We start from the raw sequence: 17,883 nt of genomic DNA, 5'->3' as shown, positions 1-17,883 counted from the left end.
CATGGATTCTGCCTATATACATACCCGAGATACCCAGGAAAACTGAGTAATCCTCTCAATTGGCTCAAGCCACCACTTTAAATACCATCTCCAGCTAAAGATAAAAGATTAGATGACAGGCTTGGGAGCCAGTTGGGGTAGGCTACCAGGAAAAGCACACGAGTCCCTGTCTTCTCCATTGATAAGAGTTTTTAGAGCTTTAGTCATCCTCTCTTTCTGGTAAAGAGAGGGAGACACCCTTACAAATGGACATCTCCCTTATCAATGTAAATGTCCCTTACAAAGAGTAACTTTTACTTGGTTTTCAGAGCTTTTCCTATCTGCTTTTTCTTAAAAAAAAATAATCAGCCCAAAATAGTCCTTATGCCAAAGAGGCTTTGTTTTTTTTTGTTTTTTTTTTTTTTAGGGCTGTACCTGCGGCATATGGAAGTTCCCACGCTAGGGGTTGGATCAAAGTTGCAAGTGCCAACCTACACCACAGCCACAGCGATGCCAGATCCAAGCTGCACCTGCAACCTATGCCACAACATGCAGGGATTTGGGATCCTTATGTGAGGCCAGGAATCTAACTGCATCCTCATGGATACTAGTCAGGTTCTTAACCTGCTGAGCCACAAAGGGAACTCCCCAAAGAGGCATATTTTAAGATGACAAATTCTGCTCCCCTTCAGCTTCAACTTATGATTTCAGGGCACAGACATAATACAACTCTTAACATCAGGAAATATGGGAGATAGAAGAACAAGGTAAGTATCACCACAGGGAAATAATCAGACAAGTCCAGAATGTGAGACTTTTCTATAAAGTCTCTTCAAAAAGATAATGCCATTTAAATAAAGATGTAGGGGGACTATTCCAAAAAGACTAAAGAAACCAAATGTATGAATTGTGATTGGATCCTGGTTTTAAAAAAGAAACTGTTATAAGACATTATGATGGAAATTGGGGCTATTCGAATACGGACTGGGTATTCTAAAAGTGAAATGATATTATGAATTACTGTTAATTTTTTAGGGGTGCTCATGTTATGATAGTTATATATGAGAATGAACGTATATTAGGATATGCTGGCTGAAGTGTTTGGGCCGAAGTGTCATGATGTCTCCAATTTTAAATAAATCAGCAAAAAAAATATATATGCAAACATACAGAGAGTAAATATGTATGTATAATGTGTATATAGATAAGGCAAATATACCAAAAGTTTAGCATTTGTTGAATTTAAATGGTGGGTATATGGGGTGTTTACGTTTCAAATAGGAGTTGAACAAACAGTTGAACAAATAGTTCAGCTTTCCTGTATGTTTGACATTTTTTCACGCTAAAACGTTGAAGGAAAATAAAGAAAAAAGTTGTTTTTTTAAAAAAGAAGATTCTGCCCACTTCTCTATTGAAAATGGAGCATGAAAAAAAAAATTTCAACAGGCTTAAGGTACAGAAGATGAAAATCCAATTAGCAAAGAAAGAGAAATTCACCATCAGGGTTGTTAAACAGTTGAGCTGCTTCCCAAGCGATTCCTTCCCTCCCAAGTCTTCACTGCTGTGAGTTGCAGGCTAGAGCACAAGGCTCTCAATCAAGAATGATTTGAGGGCCCCCCAAAGACCTGCTGACCTCTAAATATCTCCCCTGCTGGCTTCCCGTGTGGCCTGAAATCCCTGTAACCTGGGTCAGGCTTAGGACTCAAGTATTTTCTCACTATTCTGGGGCCCCCTTTTAAAATGCAAAGCTGGGAGGGTGCTGGGGCCTATTAAGCGGGAACAATTGTCTGCCGAGCCAGCACCAGCCCATAGGCCCTCAATTCTAATAGCTCCTTTCCCAACCCCTTACCACCGCTGAGAGCAGACAATATGTGCTCTAGGAAACTGAAATTGGACAATGTGTGCTCTAAGCAACTTTTTAGGTGGAGATACCATTTCAAGAAAGCTTACTTTCCGTGAATAAAATGGGGTGCATAAGGTCACTGCTGTTTTTACTTTGTCAACTGGGTGGCCTCTGAAAGCTTCTTAGAACACTTCAAAGGAAGCCTCCTCAACCCTTCCAGCCCTCCACCCCTTCCCTTTTGTAACCGAATTCTTACTGACCCCAAAGCTTTTCACTGAATGAAGAGTTTCCAAGGGGTCTAAAAAATACCTGAGACAATTAGAGAAATGAAAACCAGGGAGTCAAGATGAATTGACCCTTGGTGGAGGATTTACATAAATAGGTCCTAACCTCTGGCTGCGAATGAAAGATAAATGCCCCATTAGGGTCAGAACCACAGTTCAAGGGCGTTCTCGGGGCCAAGCCTGGCTTCTCTGCTATGGCAGGAATTTCAGGAATGCCACTGATCATTGTGTGTTGGCAGAGCGCAGGGGGTTGCAGGCAGGCTAACAGAAACCCAGCCCTGCCCACTGGGTGAAACTGCAGCTCTCCCACGCAGCGATCTGCAAATCGAGAGCGTGGGAAACCTGCAAGCTGAGAGAATGCCTTTGAAAATGGGAAGGATGCCGTCTCCTGAAAGGGGACCAAATCCAGGTTTTGGAGGGTGGCATTAACGTGTAAGATTAGAGCGGAGAAAGGGCAAAGAGCCCATGTGCTCCCCTCACCTGCAGATCGGATGACTGGCACCAGCCTCCTGCAGCCTGAAGGCCTCCGCCGCGTTGCCTTCTGCTGCTACCCCGGAAAGCAGTCTTTCAAGGTTGTTACAAGAGCCATTTTAGAGCCCAGGTAAAATCGTGACCCTCGCACAGACATAAAAGCGAACACGTGTTAAAGAGTTTATTTTACTCATAATAACTGAGGGGACCAGGCACGGGTTATAACTGATTTTAAAAAAGCAGCAGCCCGCATTGATAGGGAGTAAAGAAGGTTGAAACGAATTACAAATGGAGGCAAACTGTTGCTCTCTCCGCCCCTCCCCAGCCGGGGAAGGAAGTCCATTGAACCAGACAGAACAGAATTTACACGTCTATCCCTTCTTACAACTTACAGAGTTCGGAAATAACTCCCGTAGGAAGTAAGGGCTATAGGCAATTAAGAGTTTTCCACTGAAGTATGAACTTTCTCTACCAGGGCAAGAAAGTCTGCCTTCTCCTTATTGCCTTAAGGTAAGTGTCCCCTCCACTTGCTTACCTCTGCTCCTGCTCTGCCTCTGCCCCGTTAGGGGAAGACCCCCCACCCCCAAAAGAACCGTATATGTACTTTTTTAACCAAAGATGAAGGTGGGTTTGAGAATCTTTGGCAATCTTGAGTCCCACCTTCCACAATTTTCTACCTTACTTTTGTTTTTTTTTTTTTTTGTCACATGCAAATGCATAGAATCCTGGTTGGGTTATTCCTTGGCAAGAGCAGAAGGACGACAAAGCTGCTGCCTTGCCCATGACCTCTTGCTCTCTGTCACACCTCTTGCTCTAAAGAGAAAACACTAGGAGGATGGCAACTTGGGATGGAAAATCCATTTGCTCTGCAGCTGTTTTGGCCAGCAAATGCCTTAATTCTGAAACTGAGCAGGGCCCTGTGGCGCTCCTGGGCACAAAAGTCTTTCTGTGTTCCCCATGTCTTGTCCTTAGGAAATGGGCCTCATTCAGCCACCATGACCTTCCCTGAGTTCCTGGGGACAGGTTCAGCCAGCTGCTAATGGGGAAGGAAGGGGATGTAAAGACAAGAGAGGAACAGTCAAGCAACGACAGTACAGCCTTGGGGCAGGGTCCTGGGGCCCTCTCAAGGAGTACACATAACGATATAGGTTATTCCTTATGCTTCTTTTAGAAATGAATACTTTAAAATTGAACAGCTTGGAGTTCCCATCGTGGGGTACTGGAAACGAATCCGACTAGGAACTACGAGGTTGCAGGTTCGATCCGTGGCCTCGCTCAGGAGGTTAACGATCTGGCGCTGTCGTGAGCTGTGGTGTAGGTCGCAGATGTGGCTCGGATCTGGTGTTGCTGTGGCTGTGGCGCAGGCCGGCAGCTGTAGCTCTGATTAGACCCCTAGCCTGGGAACCTCCATATGCCGCGGGAGTGGCCCTAAATAAAATAAAATAAAATAAAATAAAATAAAATAAAATTGAACAGCTTAGAGTCCTTCCTTGTCCTTCTCCCTGGCTTAATTGCACCCTAAACACAATCACCTGTAAGCTAAAGATTAGGCACCCTGAGCATAACTGCCTGTGGGTTAAAGATTATTAGCACATGATGTTTTTCAGGAATCGTCCTTGTTTGTTCTAATTTCTGATCAATATGCCCTTTTCGCAAGTACTGTTATTCTAGGCAATAACCCAGAAGACCACCGCCATGATCATACCTCGATCTCCTGACTCCAGCTTTGATGACTAAAACCCCCCACCGAAAGAAGAATGCCTGTTTGTCCCAATCCCGATTCCTATGTGAAAACCTGTTTTTCTCCTTTTTACTATAAAACTCCTCACAATTCTTTCTAATGGGGGTGGGGGAAGGGGCGCGGCACAGTCTTTAGGGCATTAGCCTGCTGTGACCCTCCTTTGCCAGGCAAAGCAATAAAGCTGTTTTTTTTCTCCTTTACCCAAAACACTGTCTCTGCATTTCAATTCTGCACCAGCAGACAGAGGCTTAATTCCTGCAACAATCCTGATGGCCATTCTGGCTTTATTTTGCTGAGACTCTCCAAAGTGACCCATTGCATCATGGGAAACAAAGAATAGGGATAGCCTAGTTTTTACTGCTCAGAAAGTATGTTTTTCTTTTTTTCCTCTATTGCATCAAAGACATTAAGTTAAGCTTTCTAAAAGTACTAACTCTGACCTGCTATCTAAAGTAACAGAGGGAAAGGTAGGCTCTTTAGATGGCGCTCTTTCCCCTAAACCCGCATCTAAGTGGAGATTTCAAAACAAAACCAAGGTGGAGAATTACTTCTCATTTCTGGATTTAATGTCTTATTTTTATATTGTTGCAGAAGAAACCGACTCTAAAAAGCATCTGTTTTCAAATGCGGGAAATGTCGTTCTAGGCTCATTTCTGTAAAGACAACTGAAAACACCCAAACCCACTAGCGCGCTCAAGCTTTGATTGAGCCCTCCTCCCCCCACTTTCCTCTGGAGCAGTGATTATGGGGCCACTGCATGAATTTCACTCTGTTATCTCATGAAGAAAGTCAAGGCTGGTGATGCTGAGAAAGCATGAGAGGAAAAAAGGCTATCACATTGACAGCACACTTTTGGCGAGTTCTATCCGAAAGCAAATAGGTGACCTACTTACTGTTCTGTAAAGCACAGGGCAGATTCTCCCATGGAAAAATTGCCCGCAGAAGTACGTGTGAGACCCCGGTATGTGTACAGGAATTTACGCGGGGCTCTCTTCACGGTGGCATGCAGGTATGAGAGTGTGGGTTAGCAGGCATTCCTTTCTGACTCATTACCCATTTGGCCCCTGCACGCCCCCCTCCTCAGTGCTTGAGGCACTTCCCACCCACCCCCACCCCCTTTCCCTGGGCTGGGACAGAGGTGGATGGTATCTTGGAGCTCTCTAAAGAGAAGCTATGTCCTTTTACACTTGGCTCTCATGGCTAGTCATTAAGACTCGCTGCTAAGCTTGGGCAGAGAAGCCTGGCACAGCTGCCTCTGAGCTGAGAGTTCTTCCTTGTCACATGCTCTGGTACAGGGAGGCTCTTCTGGCAGTTGCTTAGTCAATACGTATTTATCAACTAGACAGACAGAGAGCCAGACAACAATTTAGGGGCGAAAAACTTTTACTGCATCCTCTTCTGTTCTGTATCTGAGACCCACGAGTTAAACTGAGAAACAAGACATTCGCAGGAGCAATTGAGGTTAATATTTTTTATACATTCGTGGGGGCTTCACAGAAAAGAAGTGAAATCCCAAAGCAGTTATTAGGCTTGAGTGCTTATATACCATTTTAACAAAGGGTGATAAATTGTGCAGAAGTGACTAGATAAAGGAAAGAGGTGCTGAGCTTTTAGGACAATAAACTGTGGGAAGGTGACTAGGAAGTATGTGGGGGAAACTAATGGTAGATAAAGCCTATTTAATAGGTTTGTTTATGCAGACTCATCTTGGTACCTTCTCTGTCTCAGTCATAAGTACTGTTCTCCTCTCCCCTGGGATGGCAGAGCGGGACATCTTCACAAGGGGAATTTATGCCCTACTTCTAGGCAGAGAACTCTGCTTGCGTTTGCCTTTTCACAATTGCCTTGGGTTCAAAATAATCCTTATGCCAAAGTGGTATAATTTGGGGTGTCGTAGTCTAATCCCCTTCAGTGAGAAGGCATCAACATGTTTTGCGGGTCTTTAAAATGCTCATACCCCTGGACCAAGGAAGTGAACTTCTATCACAGCCTAGAGAGCTAGATAGAGGCCGTGGTAGAGGAGGTCAACTTCCCCCATCTAAGAAAAGGATTCAGAGGCCTGGGGAAGCCAAAAGCAGGGATGGGAGCCGAAGAGGAGGTGTTCCAGGAAGGGGCTGAGAAAGAGGGTCCTTGATCAAGAGCTGCCTGCGGGCGGGAGTTCCCATTGGGGCACAGTGGAAACGAATCCAACTAGTAACCAAGTGGTTGTGGGCTTGATCCCTGGCGTCGTTCAGCGGGTTAAGGATCCCGAGTTACTGCGGCATGGTGTAGGCCAGCAGCTGTAGCTCCAATTTGACCTCCATATGTCTCAGATGTGGACCCGAGAAGCAAAACAAAACAAAAAATTAAAAAAAAAAAAAAAGAGTTAGCTATGGGCCACAACTGCTCTGCTGTCCCAAAGCTACATCTTAAGGTGGGGTGAAGAGAGTCAAAATTTAGCATCTTACATCCTGAAAAGAGACTGGGGGAGAGAAGAAGATGGACAAAGCGGTAACGTGATAGGAACCTAATCCTGTGCCTCAACTTTCTGGGAGTTTCCCATTGGTTCCTGTGTCCTGTTGCTCTCTACCTTCTGCAGAGGAAAGATGAAACTGATTGCCTTGCAGGTAAAGATATAGTCACCAATGAAGGGGATCAGAATATGCTACCCTAAAATATGCCACTGTGACACAGATGATTTTTGAGCTGAGGGGAACTAAGAAGCAGCAGACACAGGAAGAAATGACCCTTTCTGCTTAAAAGCAGGGCATAAATTTCTCATGGTAAAAGTGACATAAACTTCCATTTATAAAGGTGTCCCCTTCTGCCATACCAGGAAGAGGACAAAACTCTTTATCAGAGGAGAAGAACTTGAGTCTACATAACAAATCTTACTGAACAACCCTTATCTACCGTACATTTCCTAGTTTCTTTCCTACAGTTTACTGCTCCTGGGAGTCCAAACCCCTTGCCCTTTGTTAAAAGATCTAACTGCCTTTGGCTTTCACTTCTTTTCTGCAAAGCGCCTGTGCACATAAAACTATTAACATCAATAAAGAAAGTATGCCTTTCCTCCTGTTAATCAGTCTTTTGTCAGCTTAATTCACAGGCCCCAAGAACTGAACATAAGAGGGTAGAGGAAGTTTTTCCTCAGCTATACCACTATTTGTATTGCTTTGCTTGACTTTGACTGCTCAGGAAATGAGTTATTGGATTATTTTCCCCCTGTTTCTATTAAACACATGGTTTAACATTGTGCTGTCTGAGCAGCGATTAGAGATCTCCATAGAGGCTCCTCTAATATGTTGCTTATTTTGGAAGACAACAAGGAAAACCCTTATGATCATGTGTTTAAGGTGTGCTGCCCTGAGGGCTGCTGCTTTGCTCATCTGCAGTGTTGCCTTACTGGATCCAGGCAGTCCAGGAAAATTCCCTGGATTCAGACTTTCCCATTATTCTGGAAAATTCATTTTTCCTTACTCCCACATGGCCCTGCTTAGAAGACTACAGACCACTGACTATAAAGTCATGGTCAATTAAGGAAAATGACTTCTCCATTCCATGCCTTCGGGGCTAATAACAGAGGCCCAGGGACTCCTGAGGTATCAGAGAGAGGCACTAGGCTAGTCTCCCAGTGAAATCAAGTAGAGAAAAGCAAAGACAGAAATCATGGTGGGGGGGGCAGGGGCATTGTTCAAACTGTTTGATTTTTATGTTTGCAATTTGAATCTATAAATCAAAAAAGGGAAATTCACACTGGATCTGTGCAGCACGTGATAAACCACAGCATTGCTACCCAAAACTTTTTTCTCTCTCTCTTTTTTTTTTTTTTTGTTTTTTTTTTTTTTTTTGCCTTTTTTAGGGCCTCACTGGTGGCACATGGAGGTTCCCAGGCTAGGGGTCGAATCGGACCTACAGCTTGTCAGCCTACACCACAGCCACAGCAACACCAGAACCGAGCCGCCTCTGCCACCTACACCACAGCTCATGGCAACGCCAGATCCTCAACCCACTGAGCGAGGCCAGGGATCGAACCCACAACTTCATGGTTCCTAGTCCGATTCATTTCCTGCGCCACAAAAGGAACTCCACTTTTTTCTCTCTTTACCATCAGTTGCCTCCTATCAAAAGTGTGTATTTTGAGTTTTGTAATACCTGACACTTTAAGTGGTAATGAAGACGAGTTTTTCACAGGCTAAAGAGATAGAGGAAAGCAGCGAGATCTTACGCCTGGAATATTTCTGAGGGTTATTTATCAGTGTATCCGGTTATTCTGTGACTAACTTTATTTTCTATGGTTTTTCTTAGGAAAACGTTTGTGAAAGTATCCAAATAGGATCACAAACTACTTCCTGTGAATTATCCGTGACGTCTATATTGATTTCCCCTGAATGTTTATACAGCCAGGATGTTTGAAAGCTTGGGCATCATCTCTGACATAAACAATTTTCTGTGAAAATGTTCGCTTGCAGTACCCGATTCTCAAACCTGATATACATTTAAAGCATTCTCTTTCTTTTTCTTTTTTTGCCTTTTCTAGGGCCGCTTCCCGCGGCATATGGAGGTCCCCAGGCTAGGGGTCTAATCGGAGCTGTAGCCGCCAGCCTACGCCAGAGCCACAGCAACGCGGGATCCGAGCCACGTCTGCAACCTACACCCCAGCTCATGGCAGATCCTTAACCCACTGAGCAAGGCCAGGGATCGAACCCGCAACCTCATGGTTCCTAGTCAGATTCGTTAATCACTGCGCCATGACGACAGCTCCACATTCTCTTTTCTTACATAACGTCTTCGATGGCAACTGTTTGGCTATTATTCTCAAGGTATACACGCTCTCTTCTCCCAGCCATGGGCCCCAAATCCCACAGTGAGGGTGACCCACAGAGTAACAGAGGGAAAAGAACATTGCTTTTCTTCCGTGAAGACTTTCCATCATATTCCACCTCTCTGTTCTGTGGATACTATTTTGTGCTGGGGAAATAGTAGCGTTTGCAATTTGGTCTTCTGGATTTAATTTATAGCTACTTCAAGTGGTGCCTTTAAAAACAAAACAAAACAAAACAAAAAACAAACCTCAAAAGAGCAAAATGGCAAGCCCTAAATGCTGGTTTTTCTCCTCCTTTGGCCCAAGGGGTGCCTATTCATCATCACCAAAAATACTGCCTTGTATATATTTGTGAGAACCAGGGGTGAGTTTGCAATGTTTTCCAGGCTTGGTTCGGAGCGCTATGTCCTTTTCCTTTTTGGTAGTCTGCCTGTGATATCTATGATGAAAACGGTGTCACTGTGTCTGCGTCAACATGTTCAGAACCAGAAACCGACAAAAAAATAAAGGTTCCAATAACTCAAGAGAACCTACCAGAGTCTGACCATCTGACAATCTCATCTCGACACCTCCCAGTCTTCAGTGATCAGAAAAAGTGATTGAAGCCCTGAGCTCTTGATTTTATCACAAAGTCCTTTTTCTTTGTGGGTGCCTTGGATCTGGAGATAGAGAACCAGGCGATCAGATAAAGCCATGTGGAGGGCTGCAGGTTTGCTGGAATGACGCTCGGGGCACAGTTTATGCTGCTGGAGCATTTCCTGTGTGCCCTTTGAAACCTCTGAACTCAGTTCTTCAAAGTGAGAGCTACCTCATTCTGTCTTTCTGCTGAACAAATATACTGCTGCTTATCATCTTTTTTTTTTTGCCACCCCCACCCTAATTGACTTAGCTAACATTGATTTATCAAAGCCAAAGCGTTGCCCTGACTGAGTCATAAGTTATACTTTTACCTGACATTATCTGGACCTTTGGAAATGACAGCACACAAATAATGGACGTTTTGTGCACAGGTCTACACACGCGTACATATATGTGTCTTTCTGTTTGCTTCATTCATCATGTTCTCTATACTCCCACTGTTTTTCTCCCCCTGTTCCCACCCTAGCTACTCTCACTCGAAGTAGTTTCAGAGAGAGTTATATGTTTGCTCATGAGCACAGGGTCATTTTTCAAGTTGAGTCCTATTAACCTCAGTGACAAATGCTTGTTTTTCAGGAGTTCCTCTTTGCAAAACTCTGTTTTTAGGAACGAAGATTTCTTTCTATTTAGAGAGCTGGTATGGTAAGAGGAAACCAAAGCTGGTCTCTGGGTGTGTGTTTGTGCTAATTCGCTGTACAATCAAATTCGGATATAGGTCAATAAAAGCTGTTCTTTGATCTCTTGCTACAAAGGATGCATTGTAAATACATTACTGGATAAGAGGGTTATGGCTGCATGTAACTGCCCCCTGCAAACAGTGCCCTGTGCCACCCTTTAGCACGTGCAAGAAGTGAGACATCTGGCTTCAGCCTGCCTGGGTTGGTTTTTTTGTTTGTGTGTTTTTTAGGTAAAAAAAACACATAACAAAGTTTACCGTATTAACCATTTTTAAGAGTACAGCATGGCAGTGTTAAGCACAGCGTCCCAGGGTTTTAGTTTGTTGATTTATTTATTTTTGATGGGTAGCCACAGACTCATTGCATTTCTGTGTAGCCCCATGAAAGGATGGTGTTCAGGCAGAGAAACAGCCTTAAAAGAACAAAAACATTAACAGCAACGAAAACTTAGCAACAAGAAGTGAATAAAACTAAACGAGGCCAATATTTCTACAGCTAACTCTCTTGAGTTAATACCTGTTATTATTACGTGTCTAGCACTGGCCAAGGCCTTGTAAAAGAATGCAATGAGACACCATCAATGACCTCAAGAGGTTTACCCTCTTGTTATGGAATGAAAGTATCAGAGTAAATCACATTGGCTACAATAGGAATTAAGACTTCAACCATATATATCTACCTCACTCAGTGATTGTGTATGGGGGCACTTTTCCTTTTTACCATAAATGCATAGTCTTCGTAATTAAGTAGCGGAGCAGAGCATCGAGTTGAAAAGGTCATAGTTTGAAGGCACAGGACCTATCCAGGCATGACAAACAACCTATGGTGGCAGGAGATTTGGAACCAACCTCTGCCGAGTGCTGGCCTTGGGTCAGTGTGGCCCATAGGAGTCTCAATGGGAGAACAGGGAAAAGGCCTGCTTATGAGGGTGATGCGATCTTGACCGTGAATTTCTGGTTTCCACGGTCAGCATATAAGCCTTTCTGCTTTTACCTGCCTTGTGAGAGTGGAAGGCAAAGTAGAACCCAAAAGATGCAACTGCTGTCCCCCATACTGACTGGCTGTTAAGACAAATAAAAGAAAAACACTCCCCTTCCTCCCTTCCTTCCTTTTTTTGGAGATGTGTTGAGATACGAGATGAGCTGTTGGGAAGATGTGGATCATGAAATCCCTAACACGAAGCTGGCGTGTATCCCATGGACAAAGACCCCCACCTTTCAGATCCCATTTAGATGACATCCCTGCATCGTTTACACTGCTTGCTGCCATTGTCAGCCTTCAATGACAGGCCATTCACTTTAGCCAAGCTGATCATTTAACACGTGATAATTCATATGAAAGCACTGATAATATCTAATGTGCTAAGCGAATATGAATGATACGGTTTCCGTTTTTATATGATGAAAATCACCCTTTCAAATGCCACTTCTCGGTTGTTTCCTGTAAAGACAGCCTCGCCCACCCTGGGGTCCTAGGGGGAAAGATGGAGGAAAGGAATTGCATTTGTCTGGTTCACACCGGAAATCAAACCGGCCCCCTTCTCCCCCAGTCTGAGTCAGTGACCCTCATTTGTTTTTACTTTTTCTTGTTTGCCTTGACCTACCCTGCAATCAGCATGTACATGTGTGCAACGCCCCCACAAGCGAACGCACTCGACAGAGCACCGTGGACTATATCATTGCTATAGTGATAACCTTGAATCTGCTCTCATCTATGCAAGAGCACACCAGTCAGAAAGTTGCATACTCTATTATTATTAACAAATTACTTATGACTCACCTCATAAATGACCCCAACACCACCTGGGACTGTGACTCAATGTTCCCAGCGTCAATGTGACGCTCTGGCAACAGAGTTGTTCTGTTTCCCCTTGCATTGACTCCAGTTCTGGGAGGCGTCCAGATCCTTTCAGTTCAATAATTTCTATTCCGTTTCACAGACGCTGAGCACCTACTGTGCCCAAGCACTCAGCCTATTCAGGGGACACAGACATAAAGCAGCCCTGGGTTCCACCTTCCTGATGCTCACAGTCTAGCGACAGGTTGTTTTTGTGATGTTCGCCCCAACTCCCTCTCTCCTTCCATCGGTGCCTTCTGGTCCCAGATTTCTCCCTTCTCCCCGCAATGGAGGTCCCAGCAAGGCTTGTAAGGGGCTTTTCAGCGGTGTCTGAGACTCCTATTTGCTCTCATAGACCTCTGGATATATAGTGACCATTCCATTACAAGAGACCCTGTACTACATTTTAGCCTATGTGCCAGGTGCTGTGTGCTTAGCCCTATTTCATCCTCACAACCGTATGAAGTCGGTGCAGATGAAGAAACTAAAGATAAAAAAAGCCAAGGAGCTGGTCCAAAGTCACACAAGCAGTAGCAGAAGAGCCCTGGCCTGAACTAGGCAGTCTGACTCCAGAATCTTTGTACTATCCTAAGAGTGAAGCGAAACTTGGCACCCGCAATCTATAACCAGCAACAAGTGTGCAGCCATTTATTTACTTATTTATTTGTTTTTATCTTTTTAGGGCCGCACCTGCAGCATATGGAGGTTCCCAGGCTAGGGGTCGAATCAGAGCTGTAGCCGCTGGCCTATACCACGGCCACAGCAGCGCAGGATCTGAGCCGCACCTGCGACTTATACCCCAGCTCATGGCAATGCCGGATCCTTAACCCACTGAGCGAGGCCAGGATGAAATCTGCATCCTCATGGATGCTAGTCAGATTTGTTTCTGCTGAGCCACGATGGGAACTCTTGTGCAACCATTCAAACAAATAGTCTGACCATGATTATTTGAAGAACCTATACTTTTTTCTTCCATTTCTCTATATCCCTGATTCGTGATATTGGCTCTTAAAGCAAGCACACATCCCATGAAGTCCAGCCACCTGTTGATGACACAGGGCCCCATGCCAGAGCCCACACAGTGGATTCAGACTTTGGGCAGAGCCGTAGACACTGAGCAAAAGCCTTATTGGAGAAACAGCCTTCACTGACTACATAAAGAGGCTGGGATTTGCTTTGTTTTGTTTTTGTTCTGAGAAATGGCCAGAGGGCTGCCTGATGTACCAAGTAAGGTGGAATCAATGAGAAGCACATTTCCCAAATGGAGACACCAATATTATCTGTGTGGTTAATCTGGAGTATCTACCACCGTGTGACCCTTCGTGAAGCTTTAAATCCTGTAAATACAAATGGATTTTTCAATCTCCTTTGCATTTTAAATCGCCCAGATCTGGGAGAAATTGGTTGTTACCATGGTAGCCAGCCTACATAACAGAAAGTTTTCTAATGCATTATTTTCTTTGCATGGGCTTCAGTTAATAACTTGTAGAGAGCTTTTATAGACCCTTAATATGCTGAGCTCCACAGTCTAGAAGCTGGGCACATATCTCCCCCAAGGATTAGAAAGGCTAAGGCCAAGGATTAGACCAGCTATGCAGGGAACCTGGAAGGTCCTTGGACCTCTACATGTTTCTGGTGTGAGTGCTGTTAGGTGGCAACCAGAGCTGGTACAAAACCCCAAAGGAATACAAACCTGCTATGTATTCAAGACTACTCCTGGGAGTTCCCGTGTGGCTCAGCAGAAACGAATCTGACAAGTATCCATGAGAAAGCAGGTTCCATCCCTGGCCTCACTCAGTAGGTTAAGGATCTGGCGTTGCTCTGGCTGTGGCGTAGGCCAGCAGCTACAGTTCTGATTTGACCGCTAGCCTGGAAACCTCCATGTGCCGCAGGTGCGGCCCTAAAAAGACCAAAAAAAAAAAAAAAAAAAAAAAAAAAAAGAATACTTCTGCACACTCAAAAATACAAGCCCAGTGTTGGAGGCTGCATTGCTTGCCTTCCTGTTAAAAAGCCCATTGATGATGCCAGATGCCTTGCCTGAGGTCAGTGAAGATTACATTGTTTTATCCTACTCTGCACAGAGCAAAACAGATTAAGAAATGGGATTAGGCACTCCTCCTACACTTTCCCCCAGGATCCTCTGTTCTGATTGCCTACTGACCTGCTTCTCAAACTGGACGGCTAATTTCAAAGAGGCCAGGACTCTGCTTGTCTTGTTTACTCCACAGCAAGGACTCAATCAATATTTGCTGAAATGGTGAAATAACTAAGTAAACGAGGCTTTTAAAATGTTCACTCAACAAAAAATTGATCATAGACCATGATCTTTACGTAACCCAGTGATCTGATTAGAGCCAGAATGGAGAGAAAGGGGAGTTGTTGAAAGAAACCAAGGCTCTGGGATGAGAAAGGAGGACATCCTTTCATTTGTGACAACATGGGTGGACCTTGAGTACATTAAGCTAAGCCAGGTAAATCAGAGAAAGACAAGTACTGTATGGCATCACTTATACGTGGAATCTAAAGCGAAACCTATAAAAAACAGAGTAAAGTGGTGGCATGGGGGGCATGGGGATAAGAGAGATGGTGTTTAAGTGTATAAACTTATAAAGAGTAGTAGATGAACCATAGAGATCTAAAGCACAGCATAATGAATATAGATAATATTGTACTGTCATTATATGATGTGATAAATACCAATACATGGTGAAACATATTACAAAATGTGTACATATTGCAATGTACTCCTTAAATTTGTATGTTGCATGTCAAGTTTATTCGATAAAAAAATTGACCTATGATTCATACACCATAAAAAAAAGACTTTGAGGCTCTGGCAGGGGGAGGCCGTTTCACTCAAAGATAGAAGAGTTGGGGTGAGCACTGGGAGAGGAGCATTGTGGCTGATCAGAGGCAAATCAGGGTGGGGTTCAGCTGCCCAGAAAAGGACTAGATGCGGGTGATTATGTACTTTGGGGGAGCAGAGAAGCACAGTAGGAAGGAGGGAGGGCATACAATCTAGACTGAAATGAAATCCTAGAGAATCACGAAACAGTCTCCCTCAGGGAGCTAAGAGAGCCGACCTGCAAGTGGAGCAGGGAGAACGAGCAAGCGAGCAAGCAAGGAAATGGGCTGGGACGAGGAGACCAGTAGGTGCCCGGAGCAGCATCCAGCTGGTTCTTGAGCAGCCAGGTGTTACTTATGCCCCAGGCAACCCTGAGATAATTTCCACAGCCAAGAGATTTTGCACCAAGGAGCTGACTCTTCCGTGGTGAAGGTCCCAGAGGAGCTGTCTGCACTGCAGGTGTGCAGACCCCAGGATAGGCAAACCAGGGTAATTGGGCCAAATGCAGTCCGCCACCTGTTTCTGTAAATCAAGTTTATCATTTATATTTTAAAATTTTTGATTGGAGTATAGTTGACTTACAATGTTGAGGTTTTGGCATACAGCAAAGTGGTTCAGCTATGCATACATATACATTCTTTTTTGGATGCTTTTCCATGATGGCTTATTACTGGATATTGAATATTAATTCCCTGTGCGATACAGTAGGACTGTGGTGTTTATTTTCTATGTAATAGTGTGTATCCGTTGACCCCAAACCCTAATTTATCCCTTCCCCATTTTCCCTTTGGTAGCCATGACTTTGTTTTCCATGTCTGTGAGTCTGTTTCTGTTTTGTAAATAACTTCCTTTGTATCATATTTTAGATTCCACATATAAGTGATCTTACGTGACAATTATCTTTCTCGGTCTGACTTATTTCCTTTAGTGTGATAAGCTCCTGATCCATCCATGTTGCTGCAAATGGCATTATTTCATTCTTTTTTATGGCTGAATAATATCCTATTATATATACATAATATTCCATGCCTTATCATTTATATCCATTCCTCTGTCGATGAACATTTAGGCTGCTTTCATGTCTTGGCTAATGTAAGTAGTGCGGTTAGTCTTCTCTAATTGCTAGCCAGTATCATCTCTTTTTAATCATACTCCTGGGCATAGATTTCCCCATTTTCTGCTCCAAATAAAGTCATCCCTTCTAGGCAGAGCCTCGGATCTGCCAGTTTTCAGTTTCCTCATGTCCTGTCCTCTCTCCCCACCCCAAGGAGAGTTTGAGCCATAGGGACATCTATGAGCTACTGTCCTTTTTTTTTTTTTTTTGGACCACACTGGCAGCATATGGAAGTTCTCAGGCTAGGGATCCAATTGGAGCTGTAGCCCCTGGGCTACGCCACAGCCACGGCAACATGGGATCCAAGCTGCCTCTGCGACCTACACTACAGTTCATGGCAATGCCGGATGCTTAAGCCACTGAGCGAGGCCAGGGATCGAACCCATACCCCCATGGATACTAGTTGGATTCGTTTCTGCTGCGCCACAACAGGAACTCAATGAGCTACTGTTCTTCACGGTTTTCCCTCCCAGAGTCAACCCTCTGTGCTATGGATCCAGAGCTGGAGGGGGGATGCGGAAAGAGGAGCCACTGGCCATATGCCACTCCACCTAAAGTGGAAACTCCACACTGTGGAACCAGAGCTGCAGGAGGATGGGAGCTGCTGGTCTTCATGGGCTACTCTACCCGGCCAGAACAGATCTTCTACAATACAGAGCTGGGGGGTTAGGTGGAGGGATGGGAACAGCCCTGGCTCAAATGTCACAGGCTCCCATTGTTCTTACTGAGATTCAGTAGATTTTATAGAATGCCTGCTTCTCAATTTATTGTTGTTTTTAACCGTTTCCCCCAGTTTTATCACTGTTTTTCTCGGGAGAGGATTGCTGAGTTCCTTATATAGCCACTGTGGAAGTCCTACTTCCTATTCCGTGACATTTTGACAGCAACAGCTGAATGCTTCCCGTTCTGTAAAAGCATCAGATTCATGGAGTCTGGGGGGAAATCATCAAAGTTCACGTGGAAACTCACAGGTTAGTTCCCTCTGGTTGTATTCCCTGGTGAGACATGCTGTTTGTACCCTTTACTGAGGTGGATGGTTTTTGCTATATCCTGTGGGGCCCCTGCTGATCATCTGCCCCTTAGTTGTAAGAGTTTGGCAGAGTGGACAGAATTTGCGCATCTCTAGTTCAGGGAAGATTGACAACCTGATAACAAAAGACTGTTCATATGCTTTCATGGGGCCCTGGTTAGGCTCTCCTGACTTACCAGGTTTGGTAAGCGCACACCCAGGTCATCTGTGGCCCAGTTCCCCGAGTCTTACTCTCCTTCCACTTGCCTAGATTAATTACTCCAGATACCTTTGGTCCAGCAGGCATCACACAATAGATATTGCTATTAATTGTTGATACCTCTGACTCTCTCTTGTTAGACTTGCAGCCCCTTTGAGGTAGAGACTCTCATCCAGGAGAGTACCTGATATATTATTGAAGTGGTGGCATTTATAATAGTAATCACTAAATATCATATAACAAGGCTCTCTAAAATGAAGTGCTAACTATAGCCCAGAAACTGTTCTAACCACTTTATATTTATTCACTCACTGAAGCCTCATAACCACCCTATGAGGGGTGTGTTGTTATCATCTCTGTTTTTCAGAGAAGAAAGCTGAGGCATAGAGCATGTGAGAAATCTTTCAAGAAACCATCTTTG

At 44.3% G+C, this 17,883-nt stretch overlaps 2 long non-coding RNA genes across 3 annotated transcripts in view; one reads left to right on the top strand and one right to left on the bottom strand.

Moving 5' to 3' along the window:
* The first annotated feature begins 2,499 nt into the window (after positions 1-2,499).
* LOC146394573 (uncharacterized) lies at positions 2,500-4,045 on the top strand. The gene is made up of 3 exons (XR_014835338.1): positions 2,500-2,707; positions 3,053-3,087; positions 3,749-4,045. It is a non-coding gene; the product is annotated as an uncharacterized LOC146394573 (long non-coding RNA).
* An 827-nt stretch (positions 4,046-4,872) lies between these two features.
* The window catches only part of LOC110257771 (uncharacterized), a 50,869-nt gene continuing 37,858 nt past the window's right edge, over positions 4,873-17,883 (bottom strand). The window contains exons 3-4 of one of the 2 annotated variants that reach the window (XR_014835347.1): positions 9,657-9,781; positions 4,873-9,334 (exon numbers count right to left, since the gene is read on the bottom strand). This is a non-coding gene — a long non-coding RNA (uncharacterized LOC110257771). Of the gene's footprint in view, positions 9,335-9,656; positions 9,782-12,926; positions 14,119-17,883 lie in introns of those variants that run through there. The other variant, XR_014835348.1, reaches the window with a different exon arrangement.

This window comes from Sus scrofa, chromosome X (assembly GCF_054392235.1).
Source record: "Sus scrofa isolate SSC_HxYL_T2T_F1_AM1 chromosome X, Sscrofa_HxYL_maternal_Yorkshire_Landrace_v2.0, whole genome shotgun sequence".
NCBI lineage: Eukaryota > Metazoa > Chordata > Mammalia > Artiodactyla > Suidae > Sus > Sus scrofa.
This window is presented reverse-complemented; position numbering and strand designations above follow the sequence as displayed.